The 25,248-nt window shown below is 41.0% G+C and overlaps 1 protein-coding gene and 1 long non-coding RNA gene across 24 annotated transcripts in view; one reads left to right on the plus strand and one right to left on the minus strand.

The window, feature by feature from the left end:
- PRDM5 (PR/SET domain 5) overlaps positions 1-23,932 on the plus strand; it is a 201,033-nt gene extending 177,101 nt beyond the window's left edge. For 10 of the 21 annotated variants that reach the window (XR_008449513.1, XR_008449512.1, XR_008449511.1 and 7 more), the window contains 6 exons: positions 5,309-5,465; positions 6,215-6,365; positions 10,378-10,552; positions 10,975-11,075; positions 11,770-11,831; positions 12,401-14,993. The gene's annotated coding sequence lies outside the window, so the exon portion shown is untranslated. Of the gene's footprint in view, positions 1-5,291; positions 5,466-6,214; positions 6,366-10,126; positions 10,320-10,377; positions 10,553-10,974; positions 11,076-11,769; positions 11,832-12,400; positions 14,994-15,121; positions 15,190-19,749; positions 19,968-21,827; positions 21,907-23,906 lie in introns of those variants that run through there. The other 11 variants (XR_008449528.1, XR_008449525.1, XR_008449529.1 and 8 more) reach the window with 11 other exon arrangements.
- The window catches only part of LOC128851973 (uncharacterized), a 121,654-nt gene continuing 110,789 nt past the window's right edge, over positions 14,384-25,248 (minus strand). Inside the window, exons 18-20 of one of the 3 annotated variants that reach the window (XR_008449543.1) lie at positions 24,558-24,700; positions 15,668-15,768; positions 14,394-14,522 (exon numbers count right to left, since the gene is read on the minus strand). This is a non-coding gene — a long non-coding RNA (uncharacterized LOC128851973). Of the gene's footprint in view, positions 14,523-15,667; positions 15,769-24,504; positions 24,701-25,248 lie in introns of all 3 variants that reach the window. The other 2 variants (XR_008449542.1, XR_008449544.1) reach the window with 2 other exon arrangements.

The raw sequence follows: 25,248 nt of genomic DNA on the forward strand, positions 1-25,248 counted from the left end.
GGAAGGAGAAGAAAATGATAATCATGCATCAGCCCCTTCTTGCTGTGCAGTTAGCAATGCATCGGCACATAAGGGCAGATCCCCGGCTTTAGGGGATTTGCGATAAAGATTTTATACAAACTGTGCAGTGTGGGAGAACAGACAATTCAAGGGGAGTTGCTTTGCACGACTGTGCAACCTGGACTGAACCAAAAAAATGTTACATGACTGAAGACACTGTTTATTTTCGTGTCTTTATCTCTTCCTTTAACATTTCCATAAAAACACTATCCGTAATAAGTAATAAATTTGTACTTCTGCTGCAACACACGCACATGGAATTTGTTACGTTGCAGAGACTTGTATGTTGTAAGCTTAAAGTGTACAGAGAGGTTGTATAAAAAAACAACTTCCTTTCATGTCAGTTGTGTTAGAACCACAGGAATCCAAACAGTAATAAAGTAAACTTCTAATGCTGCTGATAGATTATATTCCTTACAGCCCTGATCAACTAATTAGGCTGTGTCACCTATACGCACCAGACAGTTAAACCTTTACTTCCCTATAGAGAAGAGAGACGCATGCTTGAACTCCTAGGAAATCTGAGCAAGTCATTCAGAGTTCGATCAGTTTAATTCAGATATTGCTAGGCAAGTGCCAATCAAACTAGTAATGCATTTAATTGATTGTAGACAGTTCTGTTTTGAAATGGATAAGGAAGAGAGCATCTCATTGTAATGATGCCTTATCGTAATTATAGCACTTTTTCGTCCTCCAGGGTACTGTGCAGGTTCTGGTCAGATTTAACCAGTATCCATCATGCACAGTCTCCTTCTAAACCTCAGGCAAAAGCAGGTCACTACATGTTTTGTGGTAGTACAAAAATCAAGTTCTGTGAAGGGAAATTAAATGCAAACTAAGTAGGTAGGGAAATGCTTGTACAGTTTTGGAAAGGAAGGGTAACATCTCTATATACAGTCCGATTTACATTGCGTAGAAGAAAAGAGCTGGGCGAAGGTTTCTTTTCGCTCTTAATCTTCATTTGATTTGAACGTGGACAGAGCAAGTCTAGATGTTATGTTCACATCAGTAGCACCTTGAGACGTTGTGATGACTTATTGCAGTGAGGCCCACGTAAATCAATATTGATAGCAGCTTACTTTAAGGCTACTTAATTAAGAGTGTTACGATGGCACAGCTTCCAGGCAATGCACAGTGCCTTGATTTACGAGTGCGTTTGGGGGAAAGGGGTAAGGCTAAGGTGTAACAGTTTCCTTCTTTTGCAATTCAGATTCTTCTCGTGTAAGGTGAAATTTGGAGTTTAAAAAGAGGAAGTCTTTTAAAAAGCATGCAATAAATAAACTAAAGAGACTGGTTTGTCAGTTTCTAGTCTGTTTGAGAGGACTTTGGCTTCTTACCAGGATACCAACCTGCCTCACTGGCTGTCGGAGTCATCCCGGGGCATCCACCATGGAGCTGTCTAACATTAATGCTGATAGAAGATTACTTCCCTGTAAGCGGGGTTGGAGTGAGCGAAAGCTGCATCACTGTTTTGTCATATTGATCTTTCATTTTGTGTTTCTGCTGAATGTATTTACTTCCACAAACATATTGAATTGTAGCTATTTATTTACAAGATCTCCATTCATGGAAATCCACCAAGCTAACTTGGACTGTGTTTTCTCGTAGGGATCTATGTAATCCCCTCCTTATTTTTACCAACCTCTTGATGCTTAGGGAACAGTTATTTATTTTCTATCAGGCTGGTTTAGGCAACAAGTTGTGCTGTATCTGACAGCCTCGTGCATTGCGTGTGTTTGTTTGACCGGAGCCATGTGCGGGTTGCAGACCAGAGAATCCAACCCACTGTGTCACTAACGAAACCCTGGGGCTTTGCACCTCCATCCATTTCTGTTTCTCAACAGCCAGCGAAGAGAAAAGTAAGGGAAATCTCACAGAATGAATGCCATAAGGAATTGTTTCTCATCTGCTCATATTTACACAAAAGTAAATATAGAGAATTATGCCTTTTAAAAGCTCAAGTCTTTGAATGGAGGTTTGTGCTTAGCAGGCATAAGTCAAGAAGTCACTTGCAACAGAACTGGGTTTGTTTTTTATCCTCACTTGCAATATCCTGAGTCTCTGCTAGCTATTGCAAACAGTTTGGTGAGCAACCAGATGAGATGTCAGAGGACAAAGTATCGCTCTCTAAGGAGAAAGTCTTGGCCGTTGCTAAGATAAAGGCAAGACACAGTATAGAAAAGTAAGATTTAGGCAGTGCATTGAATTTTTTATATAACACTTCTCCAAAAGCGAGAAGCAAACCTTAGAAAATACTATTTTACCTTTTGATTCTAAGAAACCAAGTTTTTTTTCTTATCCTTATTGTACTAAATGCTAGCTTCGTTTTTTTCTGAACATCATGAATAAAGCCAGACAGCTCTGTAGTTTCTGGGCAATTTTACTGATTGTCTTTTAATTGAAGTCATGATCTTGGCTGGAGTTATCCACTCCATTCTGGATTTTAATTTTTGTTCAGGTGTATTAATTTCTAAAGACTGGCATTACTTCTCTGTTTTCAAAAGACTGAATTTTGAAGGTTTTGAAACATAGAAACTACAGAACTTGCTGCTTAAGGTATCACGCCTTGCAGTTTCGTCAGGAGTCTGAAAAATGATGCTTTGTTTCTTCATCAACCTGTAAGCGACATGAAGTTCTCTCAACAAACGTTCTTAAGAATGAAAAATATTTTTTTGAATATGGATTATTCTTCAAAAAACTCTCTGAATTCCTTGCTTACTCTTTCTTACCCTTCACTCATTTTCTTCATAGTGTTTGTTATCAGGGTTATGGCTCTTTGAGGGATGATGTCTCTGACTTCAAGTCTCAGGAAAGACCATGGTACAATTAAGCTCGTTCATGCCCTTGATGTGGAGCTGTGTTGTGCTGCTGCTAGAGGAGAATCAGCGTTCATTCATCAAAGGCTTCCATTCCCTTTCTTGAAATCCGCACGTGGTTGCATCTGCTTTGTCGCTTCACCAACTGCAGAACAAACACAGGGGAGGGAATGGCTCTTTCCCGTCTCTCTCTGCTCCTCGCCACTGTTAATGCACTGTGGTATTAATTCACGGGGCAGGGAGGTCAGAGCTGGATGATCTTCAAGGTCCCTTCCGACCCAAAACATTCTATGATTGTTTTAGTGACTATGACAACAGAAATGTGATGTTTATTCCCATAGACAAAGATAGAGGAAGAGCAATTATGACGCAGACCCTCAAAGGTGAGTGTATGTCACTCTCTGCTGCTCTGTTAGTGCTGGGAGAGTGTGTGTCCATGCTCTAGCAGACGTGTGCTTGTAGATTTAACTGGGCAGAAGCCCAGTGGGGGCAAAACCATTGCTGTCTGCGATGTAGCATTAACACAGACAGCACTAATAAATTGCAGTACTTACTGGGATCTTTCCTAGCTCTAATAAAGAAAAAAAAAAAAAAGAGTAGATATTAGAGTAATATTTCTCTCCACTGCCATCTAGTGAAGTTATTACACTGCGTAAAGACTTTGACACTCTCAGTTGAGCGTTATCATCACTGTCTTATTAGCACACAGAACTTTGTGCAGAAAATAAGAGTTTCAATGCAGAGTAGCTAATATTCATCTTTAGGGTAATAGCAAATATACAAAATAAGCAAGGTATAATAAATTTGATCATAGAATTCTAACATTAGTTTGATGGTAGAAATATTTTATGCATATTATCAGAAGAACAGAAGTGACTGGCGAGACCTAGATCCAAAAATCCAAAGTTTTGAATAAAGCAAGGACCAGATCTTTGCAGGCTGGCAGTGGTTTAAATTCAGGGATGAAACCAATATAATGAATGACACTTCTTGAAAACAAGCTTTTGAGATTTTCAATGAAATAGTGGAGTTGCCATCCCTGGGAGGGGTTCAAAAAATATGCAGACATGGCACTGTGGGACATGGTTTAGCAGGCACGGTGGGGTTGGGCTGACGGTTGGACTGGGCAAGCTTAGGGGTCTTTTCCAACCATAATGATTCTATGATTCTGTGATAATCCCCAGGTCGTGGTGGACAAAATACACGGTGCATGCGCTCTGGGGGTTTTACTGCTTTCACTGCCACGGTGGGCACCTAACCAGGTTATGCTGTGAGCACATTGCTTGTCTCCATTTCTTTTCAGGTCAATGACAATGATTTTGTTTAAAGATCCTTGACTATTTTTATATCATACAAGTAGGTCAACTCATTTTTTTCCTGATAGTGGAAATTGCTGAAATAGGACATGCGGCTCTGAAATCATTGCTCTCTTCATGTATCGTTTAGTGAGCAAAATCTGTCCCTTAATAGTCTTGTGAAAGTCTGCTTAAAATCAGAAGCTGTTCCCAACACAAGAGACTAAAATTAATTTAAGCTGAAAAAAAAGGACATAATATTAGCATGGTTTAGAAGAGGGAAAAATCAAGAGGAGCGAGTGAAAAGCATGTCCCTTTGGTGGGACATATTATCTTAAAATAGAAATGAAAGATGAGTTTATACTATAACTTGGACTTCACTGCTGAGTTTGTGCTTCCAGGCAGGAATTGTAGATGTACGGACTTGCTCTGTTTGCCAAAGTTGTGGAAAGGAAGTGAGGCAAACTGGTCATCTGGCAAAGAAAATACAAGTTCTGGTTATTATTTATATTGGAGGAAACGATTATTTAAATGTTTCGGTTGAATTGTGTCATGAAGTGTAAATTAAAGAACAAAATATCTTATATTTGTTTGCTAAAATGTTTGGGAAATTCAGGAGACTGAAAAATCTGATCCTTGTAGTTCTGAATGAGCTTGCTATATTCAGTAATTGGAGCCATATTTAAAGAAAAGAAAAATCCTTTCTTTAGTTTGCCGAAGAAAGGCCAAATAGGATTGAGTTGTGGCCACTGCCCCCCTGAGCCAAGCTAATGACTGAGAGAGGAGTTGTTTTACCTGCCTCCTGAGACAACGAATAACTAAATAATCTTAAATCACACAGTCTGCTGGGGCGTAGTCACAGTGTGCCAGGGCAGCCAGACAGTAACTGCGTTGCTAATTGTAAGTAAGCAGACAGTTTGTTTTGTTGGCAACTTCACTACCGATCTTCTGCTGAATAACATTTAATTGCCAGCCAAATTGCATTTAAGCTTCTTTGTTTAAGGACTTCCCTTCCTGAGTTAGAAGCAATGACTTTTCAACACTTAATTGCATATTGCCATAATACTCATACTTTATTTTTATTGGAAAAATATAGTTCTGAGTAGGTAACTTCAACCAGTGATTTATGTTTTACAGTTGAGCCGCTGGAGCGTGTCCAGAGGAGGGCAGCGAAGCTGCTCAAGGGCCTGGAGCACAAGTCTTATGAGGAGCGGCTGAGGGAACTGTGGAGAAAAGGAGGCTGAGGGGAGACCTCATCGCTCTCTACAACAGCCTGAAAGGAGGTTGTAGTGAGGTGGGTGCTGGGCTCTTCTCCCAAGTAACAAGTGATAGGATGAGAGGAAATGGCCTCAAGTTACGCCAAGGGAGGTTTAGATTGGATATTAGGAAAAATATCTTTACTGAAAGAGTGGTGAAGCACTGGCAGAGGCTGCCCAGGGCAGAGGGGGAGTCACCATCCCTGGAGAGGGTTATAAACCACATAGACATGACACTTTCTGACATGGTTTAGCAGGCATGGTGGTGTTGGGCTGACGGTTAGACTGGATGAGCTTAGAGGTCTTTTCCAACCTTAATGATTCTATGATTCTGTAAAGTGTTACAAGTGAACAGCACATAGAGAACCAAAATGTGGTTCCTAAGCAGCCCAGTTATCAATAAGCAGCTGAGAAAGTAGATGATGTAGTTAAAGATATGAGGCCCATCAGGAGGAAGGAAGAAATTGAATTACTGTGGTATTGCATGGTTCACATTGTATTCTCAACCAGAGTTTGAATTCCTTGTTTTGAAGTTGCCAAGTAAGGTTTTGGTATGAAAAAGTTGGCTCTTGTTCTTTCTATGATTGCTTATGTTGGACCTCACGTACTCCAAGTTCTTTTTTCTTTCCCATGAAACCGTCCCATCTTGTGGACATTCACATCACAGGCGATAGTGATGTCCAGTGGCTTTAAACCAGTGTGGCAGGTAGAAGGGCAAAGGGACCTTTGAAAAGGGACGAGAAAGGAAAACTCCACGAGTGCTAAGCTGCTTGTTCTTCACTTTTAGGGTAAGCAGCTTGATGGATCGGTACCTACAGAAGATGGATGAATGCAAGGGGGCTTATCGAGAGACAGGAAGGTTGAAGATTGATTACACTCCCTGGTTTTGCATAGGGCTGCTTCTACACGTGGTATTAAATCCAGACTGGAGAACAAAGGTAAAATACTGTAGGGTGTGCTGAATATTGCCTTGTGCTGCCTCTAACGCTGTCGTCTTTTCATTGCATTATTGGTTTTATTTCCATATAGTAAAATTGCTCTGTTGAAAAGATGAATCAGGCAGGTCGGGTATATGAATGTTCAGCTGCACAGAATTCCTGCAGTTCGATTTTACGAAGCACTACTCCACTTTATCATTCTGCCAGGAAGTTGAATACTGTTCTATTTCCATGAGAAAACGAAGTAATAAAAAATGGGACATTAAGAATAATCTTTAAATAGTTGCCCGGTGAAAAACGACATGGATTTTACTTGTAGCTTCCAGTAACTTATAGTATCTGTGGAAATGGCTTGTTTTCAGTTAAACTTTTCTAATCATGAATCAAAACAGGGTTTTGTTGTTTGTTTGGCTTTTTCTTAGAAGTTATCCAGGCCAATATATCCTGCTTTCCAGTAGAACAGTAATCATATTTCACCTTGTGCACAGGGTTTCCACTACATGTAAAAAGGGATGCTTGTGCAAAAAAATGTAAGGAGAAGGGAGAAAGGTGTAAGTTCCAAACTTTGAAGGTGATCCTGTCACGTAAGAACAGGGTCAGACCCAACATCCACCTCGCCCAAACCCCTATAGTTTAAAACCACCAAGAGCGAGTACTTAGGAAGAGTGTAAGTGTACACAAGCAAATACTGGTGTTTCCCCTGCATTCTTTTCTGGCAGCTGTTGCTACGTATCTTCGGGTCTTCCTGAGCCAGAGGGAGTGCAGGCTTGATCCAACTCCTGATGAATTGGTCTTACTCCATGATTTTTCCCATTCTCTGTCTGAATCCAAGGCAGCTTTGGGCATTCTGGTTCTGACTCTGGTTCTGACCTCCGTGATTTCAGTGGCTTGCAATCTGGGGCAGTTTTGAGGGTGCTGACCCTCCTGCTCCCCCCTAACCAGGACCGTGTGCACAGGTTGTATCTCACACGGGCTGCCAGGGAGCCCCGTTCTTCAAAGCGATGGCATGAAAGTAAAGGCTTGTAGGGAAAGTTTCAATTTACCTCTCCTAGACTCTCTTGGTAAACTTAGAAGTTACACCAATCACTTCATGTTTGTAGGGAAAAGCAGAGCTCCTCAGCAATCTAGTATTGTGCAAAGGTGTTTACAGTTTGTGTTTTCTTTCCATTTATTTAAAGAATAAGATGATTAAGGTGGTGTTTGTTTTTTTTTTACAACCAGAGGTGTTGTTCATAAGGGCAGTTTCCTTTGATGTCAGACCTCACACTGCATAAACTTCATGGACCCGTCATTAGTTCTTGTCATCTCTTAGGGTCTTTTGGCTTGCGGCTTAACAATTGATATAGTGGAGAGCTTCCAGCTAAAATAACAGCCTCTGCATCTTTATCTTCCCATCCATCAGATTGTTGGTGGGAGATAGGGCTAATTTGTCACTCTACTCACTTGGAAAAGTTTGATAAATGGCTTAATTAGCCTCTTTTGAAAAAAGAAATAACATTTCTTGAGAACTAGAGGTTGGGAAAACAATGGCTAAGGGTGGAATTAGAAAAGGAAAATATTCTTCCTTTGGTAAACATCAGAGGAAACATGACCATGATAGAAGCATGAGGAGAAGTGGAGAGAGGACAGTTGGAAAGAGTTTCAAGGGGAGAAAAAAACCAATCCTCCCCAACATGCAAGTGTTCCGTGGGCAGAGCAGTTCCCCAAAGGGTGGGGGCAGACCCTATCTCCCACCAGCCTGCAGAGGGGCATTGTAAAGAGGCTGCCCCTCAAATTAGAGTGCGCTTAAGCCTTTACGCCTCGACCTCTAAGGCACCATTTTACCTAGAAGAACATCTAAATATACAATTAATTACCTCTGTTTAATGCTTTTTAAATCTTCCATGGTGTCCTCTCTACTGAGGGGAACGGTGCGTTCTGGGAGGCTCTGGAGGTTGGGCCTGCGCCGCTTTAAGTGAGGACTTGGCTTCAAATCTCATTCTTTAGTTTTGGGACAAAAGGAGGCCACTTCAAGCCACGTGCAGGTCTTCTCTTGATGGGTCAAGGACTGGATCACAGTTTTTAAATGTTCTTGCTCAGAACATGCGAAAGGTAAAAGGTTATTTGTATTTTCTCCCCTTTGTGAGATCATTTCATGGCTTATGAATCAAAAACTTCTGTGAATTAAACTCAGTGATTTTGATGCTGTTTGAACTTTCAGCCAGGAAAACGGGAGAGAGAAGCTAAGTTCTTCTCCCAACTATTGTTTCAGCCACCAAGCCTGGATAATTATCCCTCCACTTTGCATGCATAATTATGGTGTGTATGCACATGTATTCACACGCGTGGATGTGTCTTTGACAGCTGGTAAATCCTAACAAGCTGGATATGTCTGGACTTTGTATTTTTAATCATCTTGTTATGTCACTCTTCCATTTGGGTCACTGAGGAAACATTTATCCTTTCTCTGCTCTGACATAAATTAACAGGGCACCAAACTGCATCCTCCTCTTTTTTGATAAACTGTCCAGAAATTGTGTGTAATTCAGAAATCATTTTAAGAACTGTTTAACCTCTGGGCAGGGACTTATTTTAGTAAGGAGAAGACAAATATTTTTCAATTAAAAAGGTTTAAGATCCCTTTCTGTGTAGTACACTAATCTGCAGTGACACTGAGGGGGAACGGGCCTGGTATTAGCGCTTCCCCGAGGAAACGTCTTATCTTTTGCACTAAATTAGCTGTGTCTTTCTCACACATCCTAAAGCTGTCAGTTTGGGCGTTCTGTGTAAGGGAACTTCTGATTTAAAGTTTCTGAGAAGAAAGGCAAAACAAATGTGTTTAAACAATAATGCCCTCCTACGCCCCAGTCCCCACAACCCTTTCTGAAAGTGGACAGGCATTAACATTAAATCACCGGCACGTCTGGAAAGGCCACAGGGACAGACTGTGGGAGTAGCCTGAGTGCGGGTCAAATCCTGGAGGCATTGCGTGTGTAAAGGCATGTATAAGGTGACGATGAATCAGAATAACAGAGATCTGTGTAAGGGGACCATCGGAGGGAGTTTTTCTGGCCAGCCTTCAGGCAACCACTGCAGTTACCATTAGAAATGATCGCAGGTTACTGGTCACTTCTGAGTGGCCTTCCTGAGACCAAATAATCACACGCAAATGCTGTATTGGAAGTGTTGTCCACCTGCGCAAGCCAAGGTCACCAAACCGGGATCTTGGTTGCCCGGTGCCAACAAGCACTGCCATGCTTCTGGCGTGGCTAGCGAGGTGGGGTTGGTGCAGCCTCATCACTTGTTGCTCTTGAAGTGCAATTGCTCTTGGTGCCATTTCAAGAGCTCTTGAAATGCTCCTGAAATGTAGGTGCGGCCGCCTCACAACCAGTAGACGTGGAGTTTAGTACTTTCTCCACACCAGTTTGCAGTCTGTAAGATGTGTATTGTTATCAGGGGCTTACTTGGGCTGCATTGCTTGCTCTTCCTTGCTGCTTTCCCCAGGGATGGCGGCAGGAGGACCACGCTGACCTCCAGTTCAACAGATGTCGTTTGCAGAGCCTGCTTTGGAAAAAATGCCTCTTGCTATTCTGTGTTGCACCACTGTTGACATCAGTTGCAGAGTGCCCTGTATCAGTGTTTGCAGAGAAGAACTTAAAGCTGGTGCTTGTTCAAACTGTGGAACGTCTTTACTATAACAGAGAAAAATGGCGTGAAAGAGAATCTCATGACCATTTGATATTTCTGGCTGTTGTTCACTTCTTTGTGCCATCTTTTTACAGTTGTCTGTTAGAAAATCAGGACTGGTACCCTGCCAACGTTTTCCACCTCAGGGAGTGGTTTGACCCACCTTAACTCGCATGAACGGTGTAATGGTCATCGCTGGACCAGCGCTTACAGGTGAAGCCGTTCATGCGCAGGTTTACAGGATCTGATCCCAAGATAGTAACTGCCCACATCACTAGTGAACTGAAGGTAAATTGCACTCACAGCTTTAGATCTTCACCAGCAAATCTGGTTTATCCAATTGCAGAATCCAAAAGTTCAACAAAGTGGCTGCACATTGGGACATGAAAAGTGCATTTACAGGATTATTTTTGCATCAAAGGGAAAAGAAATCAGGCGTTTTCTTCTGTATAAAGAAATGTCATAGACATGAGGAAAGAAAGGAATATGTGGATCCCCGTGTTGTTGATTGCTATTTTAAAGTAAGTGAATATATGCAGTATGTTCTAATATATTTTAATAATAAGAACTGTCAGAAATAAAACTCACTAAGTTGAAAGTAATTCTTTTTTATTTAGAGCCAGTTGTGGATATTAGTATTTTAAATCAATTCAATATGTTTCGAATTTCTTTGCCACTTGGTTTACTTGGAAACTAAAACCATTTGTAACAAAACAGCCGGGCTGGTTTTAAGTCAAATCAATGTATAAGAACACGTAAAAGTAATGGTGCACCACAGACCATTAAAGAAGCAACTTCTGGACTACATAAATTACAATTATTTCAATTTACGTGCATTAAAAACCAAACTTAAAACTCTACAGGGTAGTTTGAGAAGAAAAATAATTCTCCATGCTTTCACCCTACAATTTGCAATAGATTTTTTTTCCTCATTCATTTAAAGGAATCTCAAGGCTCAGAGGATGAGATTTCTACAGATATGGAGCATCCAGAACTGGCAAGAGTGGATTGGAACAACCTGGAAGTTTTGCAGCCAAGTCTTTTGTAAGTCCAGACAGATCTACAATTTTAGCCTGCTGAAATTTGTTTTGATACGGCACTGAAACACGCGGATTCCATGTCAGTAAGTCAGTCGCATAGAATGGAGAGCAGAGTTAATGGAAGTCCTGATCACCAGGTGGACACACAGACCAGTAGAAGGCTTTAGGCATTCCCAGTACCACAGCGTTGCTGTGCTGCAGGACTGGAAATGCTCAGTAGCTGGAAGGAGTCTTTGGGGCCTCAAATGAACACACGGTAGTCAGTGTAGTGTGACCATAGTATCTGACCTTCATGTGGTCAGTGATCTTGCAAGGTGTTGGTTTATTTCATGATTAGATGGTTCTCAAGCATTTAGGGGGATGAACTTGGCTTCTTCAAGTTGTCAGGTATTCTCTTTTTTTTTCTTAGTAGTTTACTGCACACAGAATAAGCTCAGACATTTTTTTACAGGTACATTTAATCACATTTACAAAATGATTGTAAACCTGCCATCAATTTGCTTGTTTGTATGTACAGTCACATAACTTTAGAAGAACCTGTTAGATGTGAGTAGGCATGAATTGCTCATAAACTGTTACCATACAGAAGTAATTTCTAGTGATCTGTCCTAAGATATGAAATGAAGCATACTTTTATTACTTCACCTTAAAGATACAGTGAGTTTTATTCAAACTAAATTCTTCATTGTTTTATTTAGAACCTGAGCTGAAATCTGTACTCTGAAGGTCCTCATGAAATGCTTGGAAAATGGACTTTTCGGTAAGAGTTTTCAAAATTATACCTTCATTTTTATCCAGTTGAAAAGTTTAGACTGACCAGAGGGCAAAGAGCAGCAAAGGGCTGGATTTATTGAAGCATTAAGAACTGCACGAGTGCATCCCAGGTGGAGGCGAGTTGTGAGTAAAGACCTGTGGATTTGGTGATAGCGATGCCCTGCAGATTGCTTAGCCGTAGAGCAAGGTCACTTCTGGGAAGAGCAGAGGCAGTCTGTCACAGTAAGGACCCTTTCCCTGAACTTTCCACCCACTCACGGCACAATAATCTCTGAACAGCAGTTTTAGTTGTGCGCAGCTCTAGCGTTGGGATTGGCCAGATAAACAGGAATTTAGTTTAAGGAAATGTGTATCATTAATGGTTTGAGTGGCAGCTTTTTCAGAAGGGAGAAAATAACAGTTAGGAAAGTGCTTCATTGTCTCTCTAATGAGTTTGAGAGTGACAGATCTTCTGGTTCCTCTGGTCTCCTGTACAGAGATAATCTCTGCCTGAAGTTTTCAGCCCATTACATATTACTTGTGAGTTAAATTAGCTACATTTTGTTTTCGATACAGATTCCAGTTGCTCCTGGGCTCACCCGGAAGCTATTGCGCTAACACAGTGATAACTGGACATAAAGCCAGGAGCAAGGACATAAAGCAGAAGACACGTATGTACTCAAAATGGTTTATATACGGTTGCTTTGATCTTTAAATGTAAACCTTATGCTTATCGCAGGTTGATAATTGCTTACCAGAACCAGATTTACCTTTCACTGCAGCATCAAACTCAAGGTAATGATAGCAGCGTGAAAAATAGCTTCTAAGTTGTTAATGCTTTGTACTCTTTTGGCTTTTCTTTGCCTGCAGAACCAGAAATGAATGTGTTATCCTTTCAAATTGCTTTGATAAAACTCATTCCCTTCAGGATTAAACATTCCTGAACATTTTTATGCCTCGCTGAGCTCTTTCAAACAAACATAAATTAATTCTTTAGCTCAAAATTTACTTATGCTCATGAGACCTAATTCCCCTTGCCTTTAGCATTATTCTAGTCAGTTCATTTGTGCGAAGTGACCATGGTGTGACTGTTCTGATGTCTTACCCTACCTACTTCATGTGCTTAGAGATGTACAGACATCATGCATGGCACTTAGCAGTGGGAAACAAGAGTTGGAGTTGGATTCTGCAGTGCCCTGCGGGGACAAGGTGGATAGTTAGAAACAACAGCACGTGCTGCTACCATCCCAGCGTGAGGTGGGAATCCTTTTGTCTAACTGTTTGCCCACTTGCGGCCTTCAGGCAGGGGCTCCGGAGGCAGGGAAGCATACAGTGAGGAGCCGAGTGGGACGCCGTCTGCTGCCCACCCTGGCACCGCTCTGTAGGACAGCTTCTGGCCGAGGTGCTTGTGGGGAGATGAGCTGTTAAAACCGTTCAACCCAAAAAAAACCCCAGAGTCCTCCCTGTATGTCTTCACTACACACTTAAGTGGGACCCTGTGAGTCGATCCAAGCAGACAATGGGTAGCTGTTTGATTTGGCGTGGAAGAAGGGGGTTTTACAGGACAAATACGGCCACAGCTGAGCAAGTTTGGAATGGGTCCCCAGTGGATATCTCAGCCAGCCACAAACCTTTTGGTTGTCTGCCCTCGGTCTTGACAAAACAGTTGTCAAAAGTGGTCAAAAAGGAGGTAAAAAAAGAAGAATTCTGTGAACAACTCAAGTTTAACAACATGAGTTTGCTGTGAGATGGCTTATCTGAAGCCATTCTCTTTTATCCACATTTGCTTTTCTAACAGCCTACTGTATCAAACCTGTGTAATTACACAAGGACCATCCCAATATACAGCTCCTGTACAGTATTCAATATTCGAACAGTAGCTCAGAGGAGATAAGTAGCTGACAAAGTGCAAGGAGGTGGTGGTATCATGATAGAAGGTGAATTCTTGTCCCAGCAAATCTTTGTAAAGAGACTGTGCTCAGGAAGAAGGAAGGAATAATCCATCCCAGTTCAGACAGAGCCTGAAGCACCTATGTATTAGTTTAATAATTTGCCTTTTCCTGTTTATCTTAAGTTACATGTCGTAGTGATGTAGTACTACTTTAATAAGTGAGATGGCACGCTGGATAATATGAAAAAACAATCAAGTGAACAAGAAGAAAACCACAGTTTCCGCTTTGGATTATGACTGTGTTAGAATCAATGGGACTTTAAAATAAAGGCCATCTGCTTTTCCTTCATATGTGTGTTATGGCATATAACTGGCATGTGAATTCCCGCCGTCAGGAACATAGAAATGTTTTCTATGTGACAGAGTACAGTTCTGAGGTACTGAGATGTAATAGACAAAACCAATATGCAGTGAGATACATCCAGTTTGTCTTTTACTTTGCGTTTGACCTGATGTTTGGCTGCTAAACAGTCATCCTGTAATTGGACTTCGAAAATTACACTCTCATTTCCTTTAGTGACAGGGAAACTGCTAAAGGAAGTCTCTGCCATACTCAGTTTAATTTAGCTGATCATCCAAATGCACAGATGTTTATTTCAATCTCCTCCAGAAAAGGAAGTGGGACTCTTCCAATCACACTGCTGTGACGTTTCCAGTGCTCTGGACAGGACAGGATCCGTGCACAAATGCTCTCCCTGGCACTGAAGTATTGCTGCACCGTAGGTATTATCTCGGATCCTGTAAGCACTGAAAAAATGGGGAAAAAGATTTTAAATTAGCCTGCAAAATATATTTTTAGCAAAGTTGATTGATTCTGTGATTAAAATATAAAGTTTACATTGTCTGCTGTTCTATTCACATTTATATATGCATTTCTAATTTGCATGTTGTATTTTTGCACAATACAGATCTAGTTAAGTCTGGAAGTGGATAGATATAATTCCAAATGAAATTAGACAGAAGCAACCCATAATATCAAACTTGAATGCTTTCATATAATGAATTCTAATAGATGTCATGTAGTAAGTTTAGGATTTGACAGTGCCAGCAACATTATGTTTATCCTTAAGAGTTATTTCCTGCCATTGGTGCATTTTTACTAGTTATAAATTCAATCATGTTCCTATTACATCTATTATCAACTGGATATATTGCATATTAAACATAGACCTCCTAATCTTTACAGGTAAAATCCAACAAACTGAACTAAACTACTAGTAAGTAAATGTGATTTCAATAGCAGTGGTTTTATGGCAAATGCCACTGCCAGAAGAACCCTCTTTCTCACTGACCAATTCAGGCATTCCTAAAATGCTGAGAACTGAATCGAATGATTTTTTTTTTAGGAACAGAAAGGTACCCCAGAACTCTGGAACGTGACAGGCCACTGTTAGTACTCCGGGAGATTCTTTAGGTAAGCAAATCTGCTATTCTTTCCAAATATTTATTTACTTTTAGTGAGTACGTTATCCTTAATTTTTCTAAACGTGTTCCTGTGAGGGTGGTGAGACACTGGCCCAGGCTGCCCAGAGGAGCTGTGACTGCCCCATCCCTGGAGGTGTTCAAGGCCAGGTTGGATGAGGCTTGGAGCAACCTGATCCAGTGGGAGGTGTCCCTGCCCATGGCAGGAGGGTGGAACTGCGTGGGCTTTGAGGCCCCTTCCAACCCAAACCATTCTATGATTCCATGAACTCTCTTGACTTTTTTTCAAGATTATAAAACAGTTAACATTCAAAATTCACCTTTGCATTGTGCATACAAGCTGCAGAGAAGGCACTGTGGTTGCAAATTAATAGAGAGGCATTTAATTTCATATCTATTCTAATTAATCTTAGAGATTAATTTAAAAAAATACTCTCCTAGTTTAAAAAGCTCAGCAAAGCAAAACTTACAGTTAAGAAGCAAGCTGTGAAAGCTTTGTATCCGAAATGGTTTAAGTGTCCTTTAAGGCAGTTTGGGCCAGTGCCAACGTACATCCACGCCCGTATTACAACTGTATTTTGTGAAAAAAATATAATCACCATTTGGGAGTTATATTTCCTCAGGTAACATTGGTAAAGCACATAAATTCCTCCTGTTTAAGCCAATGTAAGCTTGTGAAATCTGTAAGCTTCTAGGAAGCATTTATAAAAATGTGACAGTGTTGGGCTCTGCCTGCAAAGGCCTTTCTGTGGCAAAGGCCAGAAGTACCATATCCAGGACATATTTTTAATATTAACAAAAATGGAAAAAAAGCAGCTCAGCCAAAGTTGTGCTCCAGGCGTGGACTGGGAACACTGACAGACTCTCTCAGCTACATCCAGCTGTGGAGGACGGTGGGTTCAAGGAGTACATTGTTTATCAATGGCTCCTGTGTGCCTCCTCCTACCCTCATATCTGAATGTCACAGTTTCCTTTCTGTCCCTGCTGTGTGATGAAATTTCAGTTTAAAGGAGAAAACAGAGTTTCAACTATACCAGCATTTTCCTCCACAGTAGCTGGAGGAGGCACGACCAAGGAGGGACGAATTCTACGTACAGCCCTGGTTTCTCTTTCTTTTTCTCTCTCCCCACTGAAAGCAGAGGGAGATGGGATGAGAGGTTAAACCAGGTGCCTCTCTCTTATATGGTTAAATTAAGAAAAAAGGACTCTACCTTAAGTGCCTTCCCCAGCAACACGTATAGTGTTTAGCTGGGGCAGTGACTAACGAATCCACCCGCTGGTATCCATTAATTACAGGTATCGTGGCAGTAGTTTTTGTTTTGGTGTGCGAGTATGGAAGAAAAAGCCAAAGAAAATTAAGTTCAGTAGACCCAAGCAAGAAGTTTCTGTATTTGGTTGGGGTTTTTGTTGTTTCCTGTCTTACTGTGCAAGATGGAGTTCATTGCCTTAGAAATTGTATGCCTCTGGTCTTCCTGAGCGTTGACCTCCTTTTACCTTCTGTTAGTGTTTAAATACTTTGTTATTATACTTAGGATACTCTCTAGTTGTTAAGCTGCATTTGAAGGAGACCCATCTCCCCACATTGTGTATTTTATGAGTGGTTCTTCAATTCCCCTAATCTGCTGGTAGTCAGATTCTGTGTCAAATTGACATGTTTTGATTGTCCAACCAAAGTCTAACTTCCGGAGTACAAATTGTTTAGCTTTTCCTATCTTCTAATTGTTTAATTTAGTTCAGTTCCGGTGTGCAAATAATTTCCTCTCTAGAGCTGTTTTCTTTATGACTTATATGAGGAAAAAGAAATCCTTCGGCCCTGAATTTAAACACCCTCCCTTGGTGCTGCGTGTCTTGTCAGCAGTGGCACTGCGTGTGCAAGAGAGGTGAGGAATGCTTATGTGATCTTGGCTTTAGAACTGGCAATATCTCACAGTGATAAAGTACCTTGAGAAAACAATAGGCTGGGCTGGCACGCGTACCGGAGCATATTCAATTAATATAGCCAGGGTAAAGACCTAAAAATGCCACTATCTATTAAATTAACATCTCAGCAGTGAGTGACTGCAACTGCCACCTCCTTGAATTTCAGGAAAGAACTTCCATTTTCCTCTCTTTTAATACGGGGAAATGAGATTGGTAAATAAGCAAGCAAAACCTCAAGTCTAATGGTGCCAGGCTCCGGTCTGAATCTACTGGATGTGATGCCGGCAGCCTCTAAGAGCCAGCAGGCAATTACTGTTCACAACAGCACGGCATCTCCAGGGCGCTGGGGCTGCTGGGATCATTTATCAGCTCGGTGTTGCAAAAGTCATCACTGTAACTGAAATTCATATTTTGTTCTGCTTCCCTGAAATGCAAGGTCAGCCCTTAACGTGGGGAGAGCTGCAGGCCTCGCCACCTGAACTTCAGAAATCTCACTTAAAATCCGTCTTTGCCCATTTGTCTTAGTAATAACATGCTCTGAGCGCATCATACAAGGAAGGTCATTTCTATCATGTGCCAAAGTTAATATAAAACATCTTGTAAAACTCTTACAGCATGTAACAAGTTTCCATTTGTATAAATACATTTCTATTTGTGGTTGTTCTTTACAAATACCGAAATGTAGGACGGTGACAAGCACCTGGGTGCCAGAACTCTGCGGAGATTTTGCTGATTATCTCCAAAAGTGTGGAGATGGGGGAATGATGAGTTGGGCTGCGCATGGAAAGGGATGTGTTTGAGAGAGTCACGGGGTCTGTTACAAGGAAATTGCCATTTTCACTAACGTATCACAACTGATGTGTTTTGATATATATGTATACAAGCTTATATACTTTGACATTATTACCATTATCTTGATGATGAATAACCTGCTCCTCTTCTGTGCTTTCTTGCGTTCTTAAACCCATACTATATTACATATGTGCATGTATATATAACTGCTACAAGATTTTATGTTGAGATTCCAAGTTTTCCAGCTATACAAGACAAAAGCCAAGTCTGCAGATTGCAAAATGCACATGGAGTTTGTTTGAGGATGCTGTGATCAATACAAAATGGAGGGGTTCTGCAGTTAAGACAAAAATTAAATCTTAACTATCTTTTTCACAGAATGAACTTTCCTCTTACTCCTGAAATTACTGGCTGAGCCGCCAGGCATACCACCACCAAGGGACAGAAATTCCTTACGTCTCCGCTGGTGCTTTGTTTGTATCTGGCCTAACAGACGGAATGAAGTCTGGCCTGCAAAGTTATCATTCTAATGTCAATATCAATATAATTACATTTTCTCCAGCACTGGAATTAGTGCCACTAGGAAAGAAAATCATTTTAGGTTTCTCCTGCTGTGTTTGTATGAGCTTGAGGTCTAAGTAGCAACCAGGGAAATTTAGCCTTTGTGCTCAAATAATGTAATGCTGTCCTTTCCATTTTGAGATGAAATGACTACTGGTGGGATTTATGCCATAGGAGAAGAATTTTTGTTGCTAAATGCTGTGTTTGTTTGGGCTGTTTGTCTCACCGCATGGAGATAGTTATTCACGTGACTGTGTATGTAGATGTAGAGATACGTTTATACACTTGTGTGTGTGTGTTTGGGATGTCTTTTAGGGAAGTTAGTGTGAAAGGCATGATGATGATGTGAATACTTATGATGAAGGCAATTTTCATGGAAAAGATGATGAGCCTCCTGGTACCTATTCCCTGTATCCCTGAGCACGCTCATTGTCTAAGGCTCCAGAGGCAGAGAAGGGATCTTGGCTGACAGCTCACCAATTTTCACCCATTCTGACATAATTTTTTAGACTGCTTTGAATACAAACTGCTCTGTCTCCAGAGCACTCGGTACTAAGCCCTGGGATGCTGCTCCCTACATCTCCTTACTGGGAACCCAGACAGAGTGTGAGAAAGACTTTCTGGCAGGCCACGTGCCCACATTATTCCTGGTTAAAGCAAGAACTGGAAATAGGAAAGGGGAAAGGCTTGGTTAACCATACACTTGTATTCCCTGTTTTAGTGTACAAGTCAGTTAGGAAAGAAATGAATCTCTGTGGATTTCTGGAGCATTTTTTGGGCATCAGGAGATTCTCTTTTCCTTCAGCATCACAGAAAATATTAGATTGGAGCGATGCTGAAGAGCTAATTCTCTCTATTTAAAGCTGTACCTCCAATGCCAGTGTTGCAGTGGACTAAAGCATTCTCAGGTATGTTCTCAAATGAGATAAAAATCAACAAACTGAAGCAGATTTCTCATACATGTAGCCAAAGGCCTCTTTCAAAAGTCTGAAATTACACTACATGAGTATTTCAGCTGCTGCTTTAGCATTGTCCCGCTGCAGTGACTTAGAGCAAAGCCTTGCCTGCGTTTCAATGGATGCAAGGGGAAATTTGTGCTCAGTCTGGCCTGGCCACTTGGATTCTGAGTGCAAATCAAGCCCTTGTATCACCTTTATTTAGTGATAAGGGTATAAGTTGGGTGAGGATAACTTTTAGCATTTTAGTTCAGATCAGATCTGCACTTCTGAAGCACATCTCCTGCTCTCTCCCACTTACTGTGCTTTTTCACGCACCGCAGGTCAGAGCATATGAACCAGACTTCTGTGTGAAACCACCTCTGAAAGGTACTCCAGAAGAACAATTCCTGTGCTTCGGCCAGCTGGCACTTGGGACCAGACTGGAAAACCCAACCGTGCATACAAATGGATGTGAAGTCCTCATTACCAACTGCCGATCTGTGCCCCTTCCGCGCTCTAATGAAGATGCAGCAACCCGATGCCCAGAATCCATCAGCAGGTAAAAAATATTTTCACTACAGACGGTTGCTTTTACTACTAGAAACTGTTACAAATAAGTGCTGGAAACCTTAAAATATTATAATGCTCATCCCAAAGAACTGTTCTCATTATTTAAACTCAAGGCTTTCAAATCCTTAGCAGTTTTTTTTTCCCCTCTCCTCAGCCAAAGAAGCAACTCTGCTTTTGAGACTCTGCTAGTATACACACACAACAAAAAAATCTTTTTTCCTCTATGATTTGCACGCCAAATGGGCTTATTTACTCTTAGGTAGAATGAATCTTGGCTTTCATTACTTTTATACTACTTACATGCTTTTACTCTACAGTTTAGTGATTTATTAGTTATGGCTGCAGTGAGCAAAAATAGGCGAGGGAGGGAAAACCTTTCTAGGTGGCCGCTGTAGGTCCTGTTTAAAACCTACCAAACCTTATGAGATAAAACTTAAGTAGTTTATAGGTTTTGAACAAATAAGCACATTTCAGTCTTTAAAGACATCACTGCCGTCTCCTTATTAGGTACACAGCACTCCCATTTCTACTCTAACCACTTCAGGTGTTAAAAAAACCAACCCAGATTATAAAGCCCAAAAAACTTGTCACAGAAAAGTTATGATCATGTATGTTCGGGCAGGATTTTGTTCAAATGTTCTGTGCTGTTTTCCTCCTGTTCTTCTGTTATTATTATGAAATTGCAAGTGGGTCAGATTCCTAAAGTCAGGATAGGCTAAATTATTTCACAAACTTTCTGGCTCTCTGGACTTAAATTGTTAGTTGGACCAATTTCTTGCATGTAAAAATCATACACTTGTATCGCTTTGCCCTTCTGAACATCTGAAAATGACAGCATTAAGGAATTAGCCCCCAGAGCATTGTTATCCACTTCCAACTGATGGGGTACAAAGAGGCTTGATGACTTCTTCAATACACTGTGGTAAAGCTGGGAAAGGAACCCAGATGTCCTGGTTCCTCATCCTGTCCCCGAACCACAAACCACACATCCTTGCCTTATTAGCGACAATCACAGCACATGAAAACAGGCTGTATTTATATCTAAATATTTCATCTGTTCTCACTCATTATTCCCTAACTCGCCAATGTAATTATGCTGGCAAGGCGACAATATCATTTTCCCAGTAAGCACAAACAGATTGTTGGGGTTTCTGCTGAGATACAAGCTGCAGAAGAGCTCCCAAATAACTAAGATCAAAGGGACTTCGTGTGTTCATTAAAACATCCTTGGTAATGCAGCAACGGGAGAGAAGACTTATATCTTCCTCCGTTGACTCTGACAGTTGAATTAAGACCACTGATCAAGAAATGTTAACATCGTAAAGAATATTGAACAGAAAGAGTTAAGATGAGGAGAAAACCCTCATAATAAAAGGGTGTTTGGAAAGTTCTGTTTTTCCCATCAGTTCAATGCCTGCTCAAGATTTCCTGAGACAGTGCAGGGGATGGGTCTGTCCCCTCTGTGAGTCTCTAGCGGGATTGGCCCCCATCCTTGAGAGAGTTCCCTGCTTGGAACCTCAAAGGCCAGGCGAGTGGGAAAAAGTCATTAGGAGGTGGCCACGGGCAGGGCTCAGGGGTGCTGGAGGTTTCGACCAGGTGTCACAGCTCAATTCCTATTGCTCACGCACCACTGGGAATGCTGTGACTGCACATCTGGAGGGAACTTGCTGTGGAAAGGCTTGCAAGTGAGAGACAGGATCTATGCAAAGTGCAGGACTAGTGATAACGGGATTGAAACGAGTCGGGTGTTTAGCTGATAGCTTTGGCTGAGCTTATGCTCAGTAGAGCAAATAAAGCATTGCTGGCCGTTTGGTGCCTGATGGGCTGAATGCTTCTTTTATACACACAGGAGGAAATGGAGGAGGCTATAAGAACAAAAACTGCAGTTGTTAAATTGGATTCACAACAAGAACAACCAACTGATTAAGGTAAGCTAACATAAAGAAACATGATTTTTCCACATCAGTACAAACTTAAATTGAACTTCTGGGAGGTTTGCTGGAAGGTTGGAGCCAATTCTGTTTCTAAGAAGTCCTTTCCAAACACACTATTCACAATACTGTGTAGGAGTTACTCAAGTAATATTTATCAGTCCTCAGAGTTTGCATAACAAGCAGCTTTGGACAGAAAAAATAAGATTTGTGCAAAATAAGTCTGAGATGTGCATTTCAACGGTCTTGTTACAGATTGTCCAAGTGATGATACAGTTTTTGATTAGCAAAAATCATGCCTTTTCTGGTAAAAGATTTGCTTTCTTATATGGGGAATAATGATATATCCTGGGCAAAACAGAGAAGTCACTGAGAATTTTGCTACTGAAGTCAGTGACACCACACTTGCTCTATATAAGGCAAAGACCTCTCAGCTCTGGATGCAGCTTGGGCTGGGCCTGAAGTGGCAGCTACAATCTGTCTCCCAGATGCTGACATCTCAACTGTTGTATTATATACACACCATGCTACATCCTTTTTAGTTTTCAAGTGACATGCAGAGGCAGGGGTTGCGTTTGTTAGCATGTAGACAACACGTACACTGGTTCTTCTCAATAGGATACTCTAGTTTATTGCCATAAAACTTTAGGTTACTAATTCCAAGCAGACTCAGAGCAGTGGCTGAGAATACAGCATCAAGTGATGTTGCTCAGGTTTCAAAAGTGATTACCAAGTAACAGGAATGCTTCAGCAGGAATTTTTAGCCTGCTGACCATGCGCTCCCAAATGTAACTCTAAAAAGTCTCCCCAGGAGTGGAACGCAACCAGTTCTAAGTGAGAACAGTAGAAGGAGAAGCACTGTATTATAAAGAGCACTGTATTTTTATCTGTTACTGGTCAGAAAACTCCACTGTACATGTGCTCATCTGTTTTCTCCTGTCCAGTGTTTGATGGCTTAGTGCAACCTTGAAGCGCTCTGCGGTTCAACACTGTAAGTGAAACGGGCACCATAACCTCTGCATGGCCCTGGAGCCACAGAGGAATTATTTCCTGCTCTCTGCAAAGGAAGATGCCTTCAGATTTTGTTAAATGATAACAAATAAGGAAAAGGAGGCCTCCCCGAATTCTAGCAACCTTATCCCTCCCACTGGGCTTTTGTAGAGGTGGCAGACTTGAAACTCCCAGGTTTTGTTTTCAGAACATGGTCATTTCTCATTTTGGTATTTTAAAGCAAACAATCCCTGGGTCCCACATATTATTCAAGTAAAGAGCAGTGGGTATCCAGTGCATTCATAATCAAACATCCAGCCTGCACCAGACAGCCTTCTCAAATCACTCAAGAGATTTCCCTATTGCTATTGTTATCATTCTCCATTCACTTCCTCCAATTATTTAACACTTCAAACACCATATCCCATGTTTACCCCACAGCTGTGGGGTGAAGCAAGCAAGAGCTGTGTTCCCTCAAGCTCCCTTGGCCGTGCTTGCCCTCAGGAGAAGAGATGTAGCTGCACAGATGTTGCTGGTGTCACATTTATACAGAAATAACCTGTTGAAAGTAGATTTGTTTTCAAACCTTTCAGTGAGAAAATATCAGTTTCACAGAGAGGAATTAATGATTTTTAACCTGCCTATCATGCTCTTTCATTGCCAGCATTTCAAGTCGTTAGTCGTGTTTGAAAGCTCTAAGTAGTAACGTTGAGGATATTTTTGTTACTGCCAAAACATTTACATGAAACTGCTATTCGGATCAAATTATCTCAAAACTGCAAAGTGTGCGTGGATTCCAAATTACTCAACTTGGAGAGATTGTTGCATATTGAAATTACACAGTAGAAACCCACAAAACAGCGCCATTGCTTCAGATTTGTAAGAATGGCAAAAATAGCTCTTAAAAGCATCCGTCTCCCTAAATGCCCTTCTGTAACACACACAGGATTTTGCTATGTTCAAACCAGTATTTCATTACTAGAAAAATGTTTTCATTTTTTTTTCAGTCTCTCAGGCAGACTGGTTGGTTCTGCAACACTTTCAACATGAACAACACTGCTTAAAGAGAACACCCGCATCAAAGTAATGGAAACTAAAGCACAAAAGGTAAAGAGCTGTGACTATTTGTGAAATAACAGAGTGGAAATATAGATTTAAACCATGCACTAAACTGTCAGAGCTCGTAGGAACCTATTAACGGCTCTAATTTATTTCTTTATATCTTAAAAATATATTTCTCTTTCAGCAACACACCAGACTCAAAAATATCACCAAAAAGAGGACTGGGCAATACTGTGAATTTCAAGTCTTTGGCAAATATCATTCAAGGTATTTTGATGTGTTTTCCTTTGCATAGTATTCTAAATGGCATTATTGCTGCTTTTCAATGAGGATTCTGTGTTGCAATGAAAGAATGATATGGGCACATAAAGGACATCCCTAAGAGTACTGTGGTTCCCTAACAGAACCCTAAAGGTAATTTTCCAAGCATCACAGGAGGGGCTGTCTGATTTGACAACAGAGGGATCATTTCTCTTTGGCAAAGAGGGAATGGACAAATGTAAACACTATACGCAGACAAAGTGATAAAGCCAGAAACTTAACTCTGCTGTCTGAAAAGGGTTGGCAAAGAAAAGCAGGGTGTAGAAAGAGCTCACCTGGGAGGAATATTGAGCATGGCACTGGAGTGGTGTCCTTTGCTCTTTCGGTCACTGATAATTGGAGATTGACATCTAAAACGTGTGTGATTTTTCTGTGCAAGTTCGTAGTTCATCTGTTCTCATTTCTTCAGTGAAATATCCTGAAAAGCACCAAAAAAGCAATAGGATAAGACAGGTTTCCCAACATGACCTGAGGGGTGCTCAAAGGGTGTTTGTCTGTAATAGGAAGCATGTGTTCTTTCACTACGGTGTGGGACTTAACATCAGTGATTTTGGAATCAACTTGATAAAAGGATATTTTGCACTGCTGAGTGTCCTGTGTATAAGAAGAGTTGTAGATAAGGCTTCCTATCTAGTAGAAACTGATACGCTTCTCTGGGAAAAGAAATTAAAGAAATAACCATATTGGGAGGAATTAAATGCTAACGATCTCTGCATTGGCTGCAATTCTACCACTTTTTTTAAAAAAATATGCATGTAGTGACAGCTGTGTAAGTAGAATGTGAATAAAGTCCACGAGCATACACAGCACACAGATTTCAAAACAATCTATAATACATACTCTGTCGCGTTCTGTTGAAGTGTTTTTTCCTTAAATAAGGTTTGCATGTCTTGGAGAAGTAAAAAAAAAACCACTTCCACTTCAGTTTCACAAAATCAGGCTGATTACTGTATCATTAGTAATTAA

This window comes from Cuculus canorus, chromosome 4 (genome assembly GCF_017976375.1).
Source record: "Cuculus canorus isolate bCucCan1 chromosome 4, bCucCan1.pri, whole genome shotgun sequence".
NCBI lineage: Eukaryota > Metazoa > Chordata > Aves > Cuculiformes > Cuculidae > Cuculus > Cuculus canorus.